Source organism: Pristis pectinata, chromosome 4 (assembly GCF_009764475.1).
Source record: "Pristis pectinata isolate sPriPec2 chromosome 4, sPriPec2.1.pri, whole genome shotgun sequence".
Taxonomy (NCBI): domain Eukaryota; kingdom Metazoa; phylum Chordata; class Chondrichthyes; order Rhinopristiformes; family Pristidae; genus Pristis; species Pristis pectinata.
The window spans coordinates 12281245-12300185 of record NC_067408.1 but is presented as its reverse complement, the minus strand read 5'-3'; the positions used below and the strand labels follow the sequence as shown (position 1 = coordinate 12300185).

Genomic DNA, 18941 nt, shown 5'->3' with positions numbered 1-18941 from the left:
AGAAAAAATATTTTCACCAGAGAGTAATGAACCTTTGGAATTCTCGACTCAGCAGGGCTGTGGAGGCACAGTCATTGAGTATATGCAAGAAAGAGGATGATAAATTTTTAGATATTAGGGGACATGGTACTACTGCAGGAAAATGGTGCTGAAGTGAAAGAACAGTCACTTCATGCCAAATACCCTTCTCCTGCTTCTATTTCTTACATTCTTAAAGGCAGAATGATGGTTTAAATGGATCAGAGCTTCAGTGGTCCCAGGTTAAACTTTCAGAACTTTTTAAAATGTTTCCTTTCTCTGGCTTGCATTTTCTTTTCTCTGCCCTAAGATTTCTGTTGTCCAATGTTCTTTTTTTGCTGTTTAATTCAACCAGTCAATGCCTTTTTCCTATGTTCCAGCACACAACAAGATCCCATAGGGATGACACATTCAGGCAGGATGGATTGACAGCATCTGTCTTGTGATGATTGCTGTGGTTGCTGAGAATCTGGCCATGTAAAAGATTGTTACCATGGAATGAAATGCATGCCACGTAATGATGCTGGAATGGCTTTGCCTGAAGTTATTTGCATACTTTAGGCTTATTATTGTCAACATAATAGTGAAGGCTGCAGTCTGTTCCAAAGCTGACTTACTCACATGTGGGATGTGTTGCGACTTCTGATGTGAAATTGCCCGACTGCAACTGTATACTTTGAGGTGGAGTCTTCATTTTGTGTTTTATTGTGAGTTTGAATTCAGTGTTACATGACCATCAAAGTTAGAAGAAGGTGGACTACAGTTAAGAGTCACATAACCACACAAAGCACAGTATAAGGTACATGAAACTTGTATCTTACCACAGGCAGAAGTTTGTGCCAATGCAATTGGAAAGTAGCACGATGAATAACTCACCCATCAAGGGAACTGTGCAAACCCTGGCAGGGTCTCATGAGTATTTCTGATCTGTAGTTTTGAATAATTTTGTAATTTTGAGGATAGTGTTCAGGTCGATAAATAGGATGCTGGCACCATGACAGTGCAAGACGAGGAATTGCCTTCAGAAAATAGCAACACAGCAAAGATACCAGTCCAACCACACCCGTGCACAAGCTAAAATCCACATGTGCTAATTAATGTAGAAAAATCACTGGCTATGTTTTCCCTCTTAGTTTTGCTTATGTTGTTAATTCCCAGCCATAGATGCTTTGTGTTAGTCTAATCAATAATACAGAAATATTTAATGCTGAAATTAATGCAGTGCACTTGTTGCATTCCGTGTATTGTGTGTGTTTGTGGTTCATGTGTTTTGTGAAGGTGCTTTCCCTTTGAGTTAGTGGCTTACATATGTTGCTGACTACCTCCTCTATGAGGTTCCACTATTGAAGAAAGAAACAAACTGGCTGCTGGGTTTTACTGACCCAACATACCGGTTTTAGAAGAATTAGAAAAATTTACTTCAATGGAATCAAATTTCAGAAACAGAGTTCAGTGAGCATATATTACATTGTGTATTTAGTGCTGACAACTGGGGTGAAATTCTACCCTAGGTTGTCCATGGCCTCTCAGAGGGGCACATGGAGGAACACTTTTAATTTGTAAGTCATTTGAGTCATGAAACATTTGTCTTAATTGCAGGGTTAGTGAGCAACACATTTGCGATATGTAAACTGAACGAAGGCAAAGTTCCATAAAGCGAAACACAAATATGTCAAAAATTTGAGTGTAAGATTGATTAAATGATAAGAAAAAACTGCAGAGCCCAACTCAGAATTCATTTGTAACTCATGAGGAAGTGGAGTGTTTGATATCAGGTCTGATGTTGGTCTCCCACTGCTTTTTTATAGTCTTGGCTGCCCTGAATTAGCCTTTAAAATGTAACCAATGACATATGGGAATTGCATGGAAAGAGACAGTTCTGTGTTTCTGTATAATTTACTCACCAAGGTAGAGGTTGTCTGGGTTAACAACCATGCTTCTTTGAGGGCAGATTGAAAGACAAAAGAGAGGGAGGCAAAAGCTTGCCTCATAAACATTGCTTTGTAAGTTCAAAACTTGATGATCAATTTTAATTTTAAGTGTTTCTCGGCCAGATGGAGTTTGAATGGTGTGTAAACAAGAATAAGAGAAGCTTTGAAATCGAAGAGAGTTTCACCCCTTTGGTAGGTTGAATAACTGCCTGGTGGGCAGTACTTCAAATAACAGAGAATCTACAGAGAACAATGTGCGAGGCCATGACTGACAGATGGTCCATTGTCACCTTTGTTTCAACTGATGAGGTGGGGTGGATGTATAATAAAATGTGCAACAGTTTAATTGTACACCAAAGCCAATTTGCGGAGAAGGCAAAGTCCGATAAATGGCAGAGGGAACAACTTACTACAGAAACTATCACAACTTCTCCCAGCAAAGCACGATGATTTAGGAGACACAAGAGACTGCGGACTGTTAACCCAGCCAACCTCTACCTTGGTGAGTAAATTATACAGAAACACAGAACTGTCTCTTTCCATGCAATTCCCATATGTCATTGGTTACATTTTAAAGGCTAATTCAGGGCAGCCAAGACTATAAAAAAGCAGTGGGAGACCAACATCAGACCTGATATCAAACACTCCATTTCCTCATGAGTTACAAATGAATTCTGAGTTGGGCTCTGCAGTTTTTCTTATCGTTTAATCAATCTTTGTGGAATCTGGATAATTTTTCCCGTAAGAAGAAGCAGTAACTGGGGAATGTAGATTATGTCCACAAAGTGAATCCTCGTCATTTACAGCAGTGCGGGCAATAGGCTTAAGGGATTGAACCATTATTTCCACACTGCTTACTTAATGAAAATACCTAAGCTTTCTGTCTATTAAGTTTCTATTTAACAAAACAGACTAATGCATTATAAACCGAAAGTATCAGAGAAACAGACCAGGGCAAAGATCACTAACCATGGAATTGAAACCTTGACTTTGATATTTATTAAACCACAAGAGAAACAGTGAAGTGAAAAGTTTTCATTTTGCAATGCTTAATGCACAGCATGAAAAATGAATAGCTTTGAAGAAGCATCAGCAGTTATGTAGAGCAACACATGCAGCTGGCAGATAGCCAAATTTCCACAAAAAGATGAAAGACCAATTAATTCACCTTTTGAAGGTGCTGGCTGAGGCAGATTGTTGGCTAAGTGTTCTGGAAAACTTTCTACCTTGATCTTCCAGAAAGAACCCAAGAAAGAAATGGGATTTCAGCTTAACAACTCCTTCGATGGGCAGTGTCCTCTTCTCAACACACTATTTCCCCTGCCCCGTGCTCATTTGTAAGCCTAGATTATATACTGAAGAGATAATTGGGACAGAGATTCATCTGCAATCACTTGCCATATGTGGTTGCATCTGTGAATAAAACACCTTTGACAGCAATCAAATTGAATTTCAGAAGTATATCCATGTAAATACTGTAGCACTGTAAACACCATATATGCAATTAAGGATGAGTTTCAAACTCAATGCATGAAAAGTGATGGAAACCCACAGACTATGGGAGAGATTCATGTCACCACTGCTAAATACATGGGAGAATATCGACTGCTGGTTGTCCTCAGTTCCGCCAATTTAGTTTGAATAAATTCAATGATATAAAGGTGAATACAAATCAGGAACTCATTCCTCAGAATGTTGTGGAGCATCATTCAAATGATATTCCCATCATTTAGTTTGTTAGTTAAGAATAATGTTGAGCTATGATCTAATTAAGTGATAAAGGTTGTAAACAGCTAAACTGGTGAGTTCAGATTGCAATGACTTTTAATTGGCCGTAGAGTAATACGCTATGGAAACAGGTCCTTCAGCCCAACTCATCCAGGCTGACCATGGTGCCTATGAAGTTAGTCCCACCTTCCGCCATTTGGCCCATATCCCTCTAAACCTCTCCTATCCATACCCTTATCCAAATGTCTTTGAATGTTGTTATTGTACCTGCCTCAACCACTTTCTCTGGCAGCTCATTCCATCTACACACCACCCTCTGCGTGAAGAAGTTGCCCCTCAGTTCTCTTAAATTTTTCAGCTCTCACCTTAAACCTATGCCCGAACCTAATTGTCAGAGAATGAGTAAGGGTTCAACAACCAAAATCTACACAGAAAACTTAACCTTCAACAGGTAATGTTTCAACTTCACCTCTAATAGGTAAAGTCTCAACTTTGGTGAAATTCTCTCCAGAAGGCAAGAATAAAATGCAACCTATATTTGGTGCAGTGTTTTGACTACTCTCTTCTTGCTTGTTCAGGAGATGCCAGCTGAAGGCAGTAGTAGCCACATTTCATACTACAGACCTTGTTTTGTTAAAACGACGGTGTTATACAAATGACGGATACCACAGTGGATGCTGGACATAGACACTGTCTTTGTTAACTGGAAACAATTAGAATTTTGCCAGTCACAAAGGAACACATAGTCAGTTTATCGCACCAATGGAGAGTGGAGCCTCAGAGGTAAACTTTGTACCTGTGTACTATGGATCAGAAATAAGGTTTGCTGGAATACACACTTCGTCCACTGATAATTCCAACAATTTTTCCTCTCGAGTGCAGATCCAGTGATCAGGCATTCCAGTGTTGTCCCTATTTTCCATATCCTCCATATGACTGTAACAATTGGACAAATTATTAACAACAAATAAAAGGCATCTGGACAGGTACATGAATAGGAAATGTTTAGTGTGATATGGGCCAGACATGAGCAAATGGGAATCTTGGTTGGCATGGACCAGTTGGGCCGAAGGGCCTGTTTCCATGCCGGATGATTTTGCAATCTAGGCCACTGTGACATAAGTGGTTCTAAGGTTTAAAAAATGTATTACATACACAAAACAAGAGCATGTCAGAATTGGATATTTTGCACAAAAAGCCTCAATTGGCTGGAATGTGGAAGTAACCTCACTGCCTCGATCTTTGGCCATCATGAACATGATGGACCAAATAACCTCTTCCTGCACTGTAAAGTTCTAGCATTTAATGAGTCTATCAACTACTGGCTCTCCAAAACCAGAATATCAGTATTAAGATGAGATTGTCTCCACTTCCCTGAATTAAGACCAATCCAACAGATCTCACTAAGTTTAGCAACTTCCAAGAAAAAAATAATTCTCTTAAATGGCTTCCCATCTACTACCCAAAATATTTGGTCCATCCACCCACTGACACACTGTGGCTGCACTGTTCACCATCTACAAAATCCATTTGTAGATCAATCCATCAATTTGCCAGCCCCTCTCACACCTATGATAGCTATACCTCTTGGAAGGACAATACAATAGGTGTTTGGGGGTACTATCAACTTGTAGGTTCCCCCTCATCTCCACACCAAATTGGAAAAGTATCACAGTTCCTTCATTTCTGAATCTTGGGGGTTCCGTACCTGACAGTAATATGACAGTGTCCGCATCACAAAGACTACAAAGTGGTTCAAGAAGCCAGCTCACCACCAGAAACTTCTCAAAGGCAATAAGCAATGCATGACAGACACAAGAGAGACTGAAGATGCTGGAATCTGGAGCAACACACACAAAATGCTGGTGGAAATCAGCAGGTCAGGCAGCATCTCTGGAGGAAAAGAACAGTCAATGTTTTGGGCTGAGACCCTTCATCAGGATTGGAAAGAAAGAGGGCAGAAGCCAGAATAAAGGGGAGGGGAGAGGGGGGAAGAACACAAGCAGGTGGGTAACAGGTGAGTCCAGGTGAGAGGGGGAAGGTAGGTAGGCGGGGGGGGGGGGGGGGGTGGGGGGAAGGTTGGAATGATAGGAGAAGCTGGGAGGTGATAGGTGGAAGAGGCAAAGGGCTGAAGGAGGTGGAGTCGGAGAGGACAGTAGATCATGGAATAAAAGGATGAAGGTGGGGAACCAGAGGGAGGAAGGTGTGGGTGATGGGCAAGTCTGAAGGTGGAGTAGGGGAAAGAGAAGGGGTAAAGGGATAAGGGAAAACAAAGGGGCAGGTGGGGGGGGGACAGAGGGGAGTAGTTAGAGAAATCGATGTTGATGCCTCAGGTTGGAGACTACTAAGAAAGAATACAAGACGTTGTTCCTCCAATCTGCATCTGGCCTCAGTTTGGCAGTGGAGGAGGCCATGGACAGACATATCAGTGTGGGAATGGGAACTGGAATTAAAATGGCTGGCCACCAGGAGATCCTGGCTGTTATGGCAGATGGAGTGAAGGTGCTCATGTTAATTGCTGGTCTTGCCGACAACGCTCATGTCCCACGAGAGAGTAAAAGAAATGTTCACACACAAAAAAAAACTGCATCAGATCTTCCAAGGATGAGGAAAATGAGAAGAAATTACATTATTCCAATAAAGAATAGTACCATAACAACAAAGGCAATTAATCACAGAGATTAGATTAAAGATCTGGCAAATAAAAGGAGGTAGAGAAAAAAAACAAAGGGATTCAATAGACAATAGGAGCAGAAGTAGACCATTCAGCCCTTCCGAGTCTGCACTACCATTTTGAGATCATGGCTGATCCTCAACAATCAATATCCTGTTCCTGCCTTGTCCCCATATCCCTTGATTTCCCTATCTATAAAAACCTATCTAGCTCCTTCTTGAAAGTGCCCAGAGAATTGGCCTCCAATGCCCTCTGAGGCAGTACATTCCACAAACTCACAACCCTCTGGGAGAAGAAGTTTTTCCTCCTCTCTGTCCTAAATGGCCTAGCCCTTATTCTTAAATCATGCCCCCTGGTCCTGGACTTCCCCAACATCTGGAACATATTTCCTGTCTCTATCTTGTCCAATCCCTTAATAATCCTGTATGTTTCAATCAGATCCCCTCTCAATCTTCTCAATTCCAGCGTGTACAATCCCAGTCTCTCCAACCTCTCAGCATAAGACAGTCCCGACATCCGCGGAATTAACCTCGTAAACTTACGCTGCACGCCCTCTATAGCCAGGATATCCTTCCTTAACCCTGGAGACCAAAACTGTACACAATACTCCAGGAGTGGTCTCACCAGGGCCCTGTACAAATGCAAAAGAATCTCTTTGCTTTTGTTCTCAATTCCCCTTGTAATACAGGCCCACATTCCATTAGCCTTCATCACTGCCTGCTGCACTTGCTCATTCACTTTCAGTGACTGATGAACAAGGACTCCTAGATCCCTTTGTATTTCCCCCTTACCTAACTCCACACCATTCAGATAATAATCCGCCTTCCTGTTCCTGCTCCCAAAGTGGATAACCTCACACTTATCCACATTAAACTTCATCTGCCAAGTATCTGCCCACTTACCCAACCTATCCACATCACCTTGAATTCTCCTAGCTTCCTCTACACATGTCGCACTGCCACCCAACTGTGTATCATCAGCAAACTTGCTAATGTTATTCACAATGCCTTCATCTAAATCATCAACATAGATCGTAAACAGCTGCAGTCCCAGCACCGAGCCCTATGGCACCCCACTAGTCACGGCCTGCCATTCTGAGAAACATCCATTCACCCCTACCCTTTGTTTCCTATCCGCCAACCAGTTTTCTATCCATGATAATACCTGCCCCCCAATTCCATGAGCCCTAATTTTACCCACCAATCTCCTGTGCGGCATTTTATCAAATGCCTTCTGAAAGTCGAGGTATACAACATCCACTGAATCTCCCTCGTCTATTTTCCTGGTTACATCCTCAAAAAACTCCAGTAGATTAGTCAAGCATGATTTGCCCTTGGTAAATCCACGTTGACTCGACCCAATCCTATCATTGCTATCCAAATATGCCGCTATTTCATCCTTGATAATGGACTCTAGCATCTTCCCCACCACAGATGTTAGGCTAACTGGATGATAGTTCCCCGTTTTCTCCCTCCCTCCTTTCTTAAAAAGTGGGATAACATTAGCCATTCTCCAATCCTCAGGAACTGACCCCGCATCTAAGGAACATCGGAAAATGATCACCAATGCATCCACAATTTCTAGAGCCACCTCCTTTAGTACCCTGGGATGCAGACCATCTGGACCTGGGGATTTGTCAGTCTTCAGCCCCATTAGTCTACCCATCACCATTTCTTTCCTAATGTCAATCCACTTCAGTTCCTCTGTCACCCTCTGCCTTTTGTCCATCCCTACTTCTGGGAGATTTCTTACGTCTTCCCCGGTGAAGACAGATCCAAAGTACTTATTAAATTCGACTGCCATCTCCCTGTTTCCCGTAATAATTTCACCCGATTCGGTCTTCAAGGGCCCAACGTTGTTCCTAACTAACTTCTTTCCCTTCACATACCTAAAAAAGCTTTTGCTATCCTCCTTAATATTCCTGGCTAGCTTGCCTTCGTACCTCATTTTTTCTTCCCGAATTACCTTTTTAGTTAAATTCTGCTGCACCTTAAAAATTTCCCAATCTTCTATCTTCCCACTCAGCTTGGCTCTGCCATACTTCTTCCTTTTTAACACAATGCTATCTCTGACTTCCTTTGTCAGCCACGCTGACCCCTTTCCCCTCTTTGAGTCTTTCGTTCTCTGGGGAATAAACTGATCCTGCACCTTGTGCATTATTCCCAAGAATACCTGCCATTGCTGTTCCACTGACAATTCTGCTAGGATGCCCGCCCAGTCAACTTTAGCCAGCTCCTCCCTCATGGCTCCATAGTCTCCTTTGTTCAACTGCAAAATTGACCCTTCTGATTTGCCCTTTTCCCTCTCCAATTGCAGATAAAAACTTATCATGTTATGGTCACTACCTCCCAATGGCTCCTTTACTTCAAGTTCTCTTATCAAATCCTGCTCATTACACAGCACTAAATCCAGAATAGCCCTCTCCCTGGTCGGCTCTCGTACCAGCTGCTCCAAGAATGCATCCCGGAGGCACTCTAAAACTCCCTTTCCTGGGGTCCAGTACCAACCTGATTTTCCCAGTCCACTTGCATATTGAAATCCCCCATAACTACTGTGACATTACCCTTGCCACATGCCAACATTAACTCACTATTCAGCTTGCACCCAATATCCATGCCACCGTTTGGAGGCCTGTAGATAACACCCATTAGGGTCTTTTTGCCCTTACAGTTCCTCAGTTCTATCCACACTGACTCTACTTCTCCTGATTCAATGTCCCCCCTTGCAAGGGACTGAATCTCATTCCTCACCAACAGGGCCACCCCACCCCCTCTGCCCACCTTCCTGTCCTTACGATAGCATGTATACCCTTGAAAATTCATTTCCCAGGTCTGATCTCCCTGCAGCCATGTCTCCGTTATCGCAACAACATCATACTTACCCATTCATATCTGAGCTTCAAGCTCACCTACCTTATTCCTGATACTCCGTGCATTCAGATATAGGATTTTTAACCCATTTCTCCTCTCTCCATTCGTATTAATGTTCCGAAATTGTGTAGTTCCTACCTGTCCTCTACCCTCTATCTCACTATCCTCTCTCTCATTCTGGATCCCCTTCCCCCGCAAATTTAGTTTAACCCCCCCCCGAGCAGCATTAGCAAACCTTCCTGCAAGAATGTCAGTACCCCTCCAGTTCAGGTGTAAACCATCCCGTTGGAACAGATCCCACCTTCCCTGGAACAAATCCCAATTATCCATAAAACTGAAGCCCTCCCTCTCGCACCATCCCCTCAGCCACGTATTAATCTGCCTAATCTTCCTATTCCTCTCCTCACTCGCATGTGGCACAGGTAGCAATCCTGAGATTGTTACCCTGGATGTCCTGCCCCTCAACTTAGCACCTAACTCCCTGAACTCCTTACGCAGGACCTCCTCTCTTTTCCTGCCCACGTCGTTAGTCCCCACATGGATCACGACATCTGGGTTCACGCCCTCCCTCCTGAGAATAACCTGAACCCGGTCTGAGATATCCCGGACCCTGGCACCAGGGAGGCAACAGACCATCCGGAATTCCTGATCATCCCCACAGAATATCCCATCTATCCCCCTGACTATAGAATCCCCTATCACTACCGCTCTCCTCTCTTCCTTCTTCCCCTTCTGAGTTGAGGGTCCACTCTCGGTGCCAGAGACCAGACCTCCGCAACTAGTTCCTGGTAGGTCATCCCCACCAACAGTATCCAAAGCGGTATACCTATTATTGATGGGGACAGCCACAGGGGTGCTCTGCTTTCTCTGCCTGCTCCCTTTCCCTCTCCTGACAAGTTACCCAGTTACTCTCCTCCTGTCTTATCGGTGTGTCTATAATTGGGATTCTGCTGGTACTTCGGTATGGAGACAGCAGTTAGTGTTGCTGGCTCACAGCTCCAGGGATCCAGGAGCAAGCCTGACCTCAGTTACTTTCTACGTGGAGTTTGCACATATCCTTGTAAATCAGTTACATTCTCACTGGGTACTCTGGTTTCCTCCTACATCTCAAAGGTATGCTGGTAGGTTGATTGGCCAGAGTAGATAAATAGTAAAAGAATCAAAAGGTATGAGAGACAGTACAAGTTGTAGGACTACAGGGGAATAAGGAAAGGGCGATTGGGCCTTGGAATTGAGCTACTGGGAGCTGTCATGGGCCAGTGGGCCAAATGGCTCCTTCTGTCATAATAAGTAAACTTAGGTTTCAGCTGAATACTGGGATATTTCTGTACTTCAGGAAAAATGTGAGGCCCTCGAACGAGTGCAGAGATTTACCAGGTAATCCAATAGAGGTCGTCAAGATGATTCAGAGGTTTTGATAATGATAAACAATTCCTTCTGGCAATTAGGTCAATAACCAGAGGCTGTGGTTTTAAAACCATTGCAAAATCACTCGGCAGAAAATGAGGAGGGATCTTTTCACTGATAGGTGTGTCAGGATCTGGAATGCTTTTGCTGAAATGTTAGTGGAAATTGATTCCATAAGTAATTTTAAATGCGAGTTAGAGAGATGCTTTGGAAAGGGGAACACGTGAGTCACAGACGAAAAGCAGGGCTCAGCACAACTGCTTTTTCAAAGAGCCAACATAGGGCCAAAGGGCTGAATGGCCTCTTGCTGTACATTTCAGTGACCCAATGAAATGTTTATTAGTATTGGTTTATTATTGTTACTTGTACTGAAGTACAGTGAAAAACTAGTCTTGCATACCGTTCGTACAGATCAATTCATTACACAGTGCATTGAGGTAGTACTGGGTAAAAACAATAACAGAGTACAAAGTGTCACAACTACAAAGAAGTGCACTGCAGGTAGACAATAAGGTGCAAAGTCAAAGAAGGTAGATTGCGAGGTCAAGAGTCCATCTCACTGTACAAGGGAACCGTTCAATAGTCTTATCACTATGGGGTTGAAGCTGTCCTTGAGCCTGGTGGTACATGCCCACAGACTCCTGTATCTTCTGCCTGATGGGAGAGGAGAGAAGAGGGAATGATCTGGCTGGGTGGGGTCTTTGATTATGCTGACTGCTTCACCAAGGCAGCGAGAGCTATAGACAGAGTCCATGGAAGGGAGGCTGGTTTCTGTGATGTGCTGGGCTGTGTCCACAACTCTCCGCAGTTTCTTGCGGTCCTGGGCAGAGCAGTTGCCGTACTAAGCCGTGATGCATCCAGATAGGATGCTTTCTACGGTGCATCGATAAAAGTTGGTGATCGTCAAAGGGGACATGCCAAATTTCTTTATATTCCTGAGGAAGTAGAGGCACTGAGAGCTTTCTTGGCCGCAGCATCTACGTGGTTGGACCAGGACAGGCTATTGGTGCTATTCACTTATATTCTGTGTATACCATACTGGATACAGAGTATTACAATTACAATGGCACCAGGGATTTAGGAGCAAATTCAAGGTCATTCTGGTTGGAAACTCCTGAACATCATCTCCACATTTGTGCACCTGACATTGTAGCATCATGTCGTCCACAATGAATTCTGTGGCCCAAGAAGTCTACTTTTCAAATAAATGTACCCTGGCTCAAATTTCCATTAGGATAACTCTTCCAAGATTCACCAGAGATTCAGTATTTTGGTTGGCACAAAATACCTTTGCATAATGTTCTTAAAAAGCATAGGTTTATAGAAATTTACAGCACATGAAGAAAGACAAGAGGCTCATCATGTCCATGCCAGACACAGATAGAATATTCATGTCGAAGTGGAGCAGAACTTGCCTGTGCATGGTTTCTTTTAACTTGGGCTACCTTTACACACCAGCTGTCATACTGGCTTCACCTTGCAAGGTCTTGATCCACAATGTTGCATCTCACCTCCAACAAACTTTCTGTGGGAACAGTGCTAATCTTCAGAGCTAACTGGACACCTTTCAACCTACGGTGACAACACCCCAAAACCAGGGTCAGCTCAATCTCAGCAGCTGAGCTGCAGAATGCAGATGTGCTTGTGTTTGGGAATGTTCAGCAGCTGAGCTCCAAGATATTGTCAACTCATTCACCAAAGTGTACGACAGGATGGACCTTATACACGACATCCACAGGATCAAGATCCTCTCCCAACCTGCCTCCACTGTCCTCCAACAATAAAGATTCATGGGAAATCAAGGCCAGTCCTGATGTAAGGTTTCGAGCCGAAACATCGACAATTCCTCCACCCCCTCACCAACAGACACTGCTCAACCCGCTGAGTTTTTCCAGCAGATTGTTTGTTACCCACCCATCCATTTTGTCTGCCACCTCCTGGAACAGTCAGCAGTCCCCATGTCATCAGCCACCTCACATTTCTCAAGTTCAGGGTGGACGTAACTCAACCTCGATCCTGAGGGATTATGTAAGGAGAATTTAGTCACTCCCTCTTCCTCGCTCTTGGCCCACAGCCCTGTCAGCTTATATCTCTTCAATTCCTCATACAGCTCTTCCCCAATGTGATAAGGATGTCCGCCTCCATTACCCCTTCAGAGAGAACTCCATACCCCCACCGCTCTTTGGGTGAAATTATTGTTCCCTCAAGTCCTTCTGCCAATTAACCTAAATCTACGTCCCCCTAGTTATTGTAATGCATGCCAAGAGAAACAGATCCTATCTGCTCCCCCTGTCCAGCACTCTCATAATTCTATTGACCTCATTTGTACCTTGATTTTTATTTTGTGTTCAAATGTCTTAAATTTGGTCAACAGGTTTAATTAAATGCACTTGGCTCAATGAATTCAGCTCCATAAAGTGCACCGTCACACCATCTGGACATTCACCTAGTGAGCAAAACACCTATAGCTCCACCTAGAGGTTATCAAATAGACGACAGAGTTCGGGATAGATGGAAGGACCGAGAAGAATTCTCCACTTCACAATTTCAGTAGTATTAAGGGTGCTGGGAGACGGGTGTGGGGAAGGTGGTTAGAAGCAGCAGCTTCGCCATAAGGAGGTGTAAAGGTAAGAATCAGGTAAGCTTTAATAGACAAAAATAGTCCACAAATATATAAATATTGCGGATCTAACTACAGAAGAACAAATGGAGACACGGGAGACTGCAGATGCTGGAATCTGGAGCAATAAACAATCTGCTGGAGGAACTTAATGGGTCGAACAGTATCCGTGGGGGAGAAGGAATTGTCGACGTTTCAGGTCAAAACCCTGCATCATCTGGAAGGTTAAGCTGGAAAGAGTGCAGAGGAGATTTACGAGGACATTGCCGGGACTCGAGGGACTGAGTTATGGAGAGAGGTTGAGCAGGTTGGGACTGTATTCACTGGAGCGTAGGACAATGAGGGGTAATCTTAAAAAAGTGTATAAAATCATGGGGGGGGCATAGATAGCATGAACGAGCATAGTCTTTTTCCTAGGGTTGGGGAATCAAGAACTAGAGGACATCGGTTTAAGATGAAAGGGGAGTGATTTAATAGGAATTGGAGGGGCAACTTCTTCACCCAGAGGGTGTTCTGTATATGGAATGAGCTTCCAGAGGAAGTGGTTGAGGCAGGTACATTAACAACATTTAAAAGGTACTTGGATAGGTATGTGGATAGGAAAGGTTTAGAGGGACATGGGCCAAACAAGGCAAATGGGACTAGTTTTGATGGGAATCCTGGTCGGCATGGACCAGTTGGGCTGAAGGGCCTGTTTCCACGTTGCATGACTCTAGGACCCAAATCGTTGATAATTCTTTCTCCTCCCCCCACAGATACTGTTCGACCTGCTGAGTTCCTCCAGCAGATTGTTGGCTGCTACAGATTTTGGGAATGCTGGAGTGATTGGGGGAATTTGCCCCTCTCAGTACTGGAGGAGGAGTGATGGGCAGAGTGGGGGTTTAATAGTACCCCTCCGACAGCACCTCCCAAACCTGTGACCTCTAACCCCAAGGAGGTCAAGTAACGAATCGCTGGCATCCAACTGCCTGCCTGCTGGTGAAGCTGGTCTCTCCACCATCTCGCTTGGAAATGAATCTACCATCCTGTGCGTTGTTGGGCAGCCTCTACTTCCAGGGATCCAGGCTCTACCAAGGCATTTGCGGCACTCCCAGGCCACTGAGTGACACCCGGGAAATGCATGGGGTTTCTGACTCACTTTGAAGTCTGAGTTGGGGTAAGTTACTTTCATTTTAGTATTTTATAGAACATAGAAAACCTACAGCACAATTCAGGCCCTTCGGCCCACAAAGTTGTGCCGAACATGTCCCTACCTTAGAAATTACTAGGCTTACCCATAGCCCTCTATTTTCTAAGTTCCATGTACCTATCCAAAAGTGTCTTAAAAGACCCTACCGTATCCGCCTCCACCACCGTTGCCGGCAGCCCACTCCACACACTCACCACTCTCTGAGTAAAAAGCTTACCCCTGACATCTCCTCTATACCTACTCCCCAGGACCTTAAACCTGTGTCCTCTTGTGGCAACCAATTCAGCCCTGGGAAAAAGCCCCTGACTATCCAAATTTACTTCATGATTCCATTTTATATTTATTCATTTTTATTTATATTTATTTAAGTTAGAAAGTAAAAAGGTTGCAATGGCAAAGACAGTGTTAGTCAACAGCTCTGTCTATCAGAAGACAGCAAGCACACTGCCCACAAATTTCCATTTATTCATTTCACCATCTACAACCACACAATCAGAAAGAAAATGTCTTGAAACCACATGTTAAAAGAAATACAACTAATAGAAACAGCCCTTGCTCCACAGTACTGAGATTGTTCTTATTGATTGAAATGTGAAGCTTATGGATCAAGCTGGTGAGCACAGGGGATACATTACTGTTCCGTGTGGCTCCAACAACACAACAAAATAGGTGGAGTAGGCCACTCAGCCCCCAAGCCTGTTCCGCCATCCAACATGATCATGGCTGATCAATGCTGCCCTCAACTTCTCTTGTTCCCCACAGCCTCAATTCCTCAAGCTTATCTATCTTCACCTTAAATATATCTAATGATCTCCACTACCCTTGGGGGCAGAAAATTCCAGAGATTCACTTCCTTCTGAGAGAAAAAAAATCTCTATGCACTTCTACGGCTCCTCATTTTGTAGCTCTGTCCTATTGTTTGTGACTCTCCCACTGTTTGAAACATCTCAACATCTACCCTGTCAAGTCTCCTTCAGATCTGATATGTTTCAATAAGGCCACCCCTCATTCTTCTAAGCTCCAAGGAATGCAGACCCAAACTGTTCTAACCTCACCCTGGTAAAACATTCAGGGTTGCTATAATGGTTTTGTTAAATTAATGAATCCTGCCTGAGAAGTTCAAAATTACATTTGTACTACTTGTACTGTATGAGGGCTGTCAGTGAGTGACAGTTGTTAAGGCAGGCACACAAGTAAACAGATAATAAGAGATAGAGTGGATTCTTGAGTAAGCAGCATTTGGTTTACTGGCTTGCCGCTAAACATGTACAGTGCTTCAAAGGACTGTACTTTCAGTTCAACAAGTCTGTAATTCTCGGATTAAAAGCCCATCTGCAGAGAGTATGACAGGAGTACATTAACTGCAAGAAGAGTACAGTAATTGCACATTAAAAGTGATTAAACTTTTGAAGTTTTTTTGAAGCTTATTTACACAGCTGATCTATATCCTAACGTCAAACTTCTGTAAATGTATGTGCAAACCTCTGTCAACGGAAATGTGTGGTTTCCACACACAGAGTGTTTGAGAAGCTATAAAAAATGTAACACTGCAAGACAACTTGCAATTGAACAAACATGACCAATTATTTAAATAAACAAAGAAACAATAACCTAAGTACTGCATAACTTGTTTGATGCTATTTAATATGTTTTTCATTTTCCAGATTTTTGCATCATCCATGGAGGGACTCCCCTCCATTAACTTGGCGATGGGTGGATGAAAAAGGACTGATAAAAGGAAAGTCTACTCAACACATTTGTGGTGTTTGTGGTGTTGGGACCTTAGGACTGAAGTGCCAGAAAAGTTGTATGTCAAAATTCTAAGGCAAGTCATGATTATTATGTCTTTGGAGGGGTACAATATAGAACAGTACAGAATAGGAATATCAGCCCACAATGCCTCCACAATATCATCTGATATTATTTGTTTCAAGACAGATCTCTGGTCCCTGAAACAGAGGTTGCCTTATTGATCAGGATGGGTAGAACACAAACAGCTTGGCCCTTATTTGACAGTACGCCTCAAAATCATTGGGATTGAATGTTGGCTGGTTGTTTGATGGGCAACCTGACAATGGTCAAACTTGAGAGTCCAGATATTCTGCTCATTATTGGGAGATGAGGTAAAAATACCCTGTCACGGGGAACAATGCACCTGTTTGGCTCTGGTCATTTTCTATATACAATTCCTGGACATGCAGCTGAAGACAAATACCTGCAACTCATTTAGAATTCTCTACACAACTCTCCGCCCTGGCGCCCTGTCCTTGCCGTTATCACTTCCCTACATGTTCCCTGCAGAGAGGTGTGGACACAGCTCAGCACATCACGAAAACCTGCCTCCTCTCCATGGACTCTGTCGACACTTCTCGCTGCCTTGGTAATGCAGCCAGCATAATCAAAGATCCATCCCACCCCAGACATTCTCTCTTCTCCCCTCTCCCATCGGGTAGAAGATACAAAAGCCTGAAGGCACACACCACCAGGCTCAAGGACAGTTTCTATTCCACTGTTATAAGACTATTGACCTTATTGGTCTATGCACCTTATTGTCTGCCTGCACTACACTTTCTCTGTAACTGTAACACTTTATTCTGCATTCTGTTGTGGTTTTACCTTGTACTACCTCAATGCACCGTGTAATGAATTGACCTGTATGAACAGTGTGCAAGACAAGTTTTCACTGTAGCTCAGTACATGTGACAATAATAAACCAATTTACCAATTTTAATTTACCATTTTCCTGGAGTTACAGACCCACAAGTTGATTACAAACATCCATGGCACTGTTGTGGATAGGCCACACTTAATAAGGCATACAATTTCTGTATAGAATGCCACATTGATTGATATAAATGGTGATTCATAGCAATAACTTTTTTAATGTGTTATTATTTTGTGAAGTGACTTTGACACTGATAAAAAAATAAAGGGAAATACAGGTGTCTGCATCGCCTGGGAAGTTGAACGACCCAGTTTTTAGGAGGGCGTGTGCTGTGCCTCTAGGCTGACATCATCAGCAGGGGCCAATTATATCACCTCCTGTATGCACCAATGAGCACAGTGAGGCATAGGATTCAATGGGTAGAGGGATCACTGAGCTCCAGCAGCAATCTAAACAAGGCCACTTCACTGACTGCTGCCATTCCACAGGGAGTCCTGAAAACATGAAAAGTACTTCCCAATTGACAGACTTCCTTTCATTGTATCCATGTAACCCCCTTGAATCATGGTCTCACCCCTACCAAAGATCTCCTCTGACCCATGCTCCCTCAACCTGCAATAATTCTCCCCCCCACAACATATGGTCTACCGATGACTCTCGATTTTCTTTCCAGTCGTAAACCTCGCTTTGCCAGGTACGTTCACTCTCTGGTCCATGGTCTGAAGCTCCTCCCTCTCCCTGCTCACCTCCACAACCAATGATCCACAATATTCTCCAAGCCAAGATCCGAACATCTGACGTCACCCTGAACTGTGACCTGACCCATCCCACACATGATGTCTTTTCCTTTTCCATGCCCTCTTCCTTTTTCTTTTATTCCCCAGCCTCAGCCTCCTTGTTTAATGACTTGAACGTAAGTACGGTAGAATCTAACCTGAGGGTCTGAGCTTATTCACTTGGGGACAGAATCAGGAATCACACAAAAAACATAAGGACATGAAGCATGAGCAAGAGCAAGTTACTTTGTCCTTTAACTTTGCTTTGCTAGTTTATAATATACAGAGTAATGCAGAGTTGGAAATATACAGAGAATAGAGGGAATATGGACATTGTGCAGGGAGAAGGGACTAGTTTAGTAGGATTTTAATTTCTAGTTTAATTAGTTCAGCACGGCATCGTGGGCTGACAGGCCTGCTCCTACGTTGTACGGTTCTATGTTCTATAAGGTCATGGTTGACCTCTGTCTCACCAGCTCTTATAAACATTGTTGTCCCACATCTTTTTCTATAACCCTGAAGGCCATTTGATCCATCAAGTCTATGCCAGCTCTCAAGAGTATTCCCGTCAGTCCCACTCCCTCACGTTTCCCTGGAGCAAATTCTCACATGCCCATGAACACCACCCCTCACTATACTAAAAGCCACATACAACAGGGATAATTACAATATCCAATTAACCTTGCAGCCACACTGGCTTTGGGATGTGGGAGGAAACCTTAGCACCTGGAGCAAGTACAAATGGTCACTGAAAGAACGTGCAAACTCCACACAACCAGCACCAGAGGGCAGGATTGAACCCAGGTCACCAGAATTGTGCAGCAGCAACATTACCCGCTATGCCTCTGTCCTGGTTTCCCTCATTATCTAAAATATCTCAGTATCAGTCTTGAATATGCCCAATGACTAAACACCTGAAGTCCTCCGGGATGGAAAATTCGAACGAAGGTGGAAACGATTCCTTTTCACCATCTTAAATGGCCAACTCCTTCTCATATATTTGTAACTACCATTGCTGGACATTACAGCGGGGAGAAACATATTCTCATCCACACTTTAATTA

The 18941-nt window shown here is 43.6% G+C and overlaps 1 protein-coding gene across 2 annotated transcripts in view; it reads right to left on the bottom strand.

Annotated features, from left to right (window-relative positions):
* The window catches only part of LOC127569867 (START domain-containing protein 10-like), a 109411-nt gene that overhangs the window by 14316 nt on the left and 76154 nt on the right, over positions 1-18941 (bottom strand). The window lies entirely within an intron of this gene.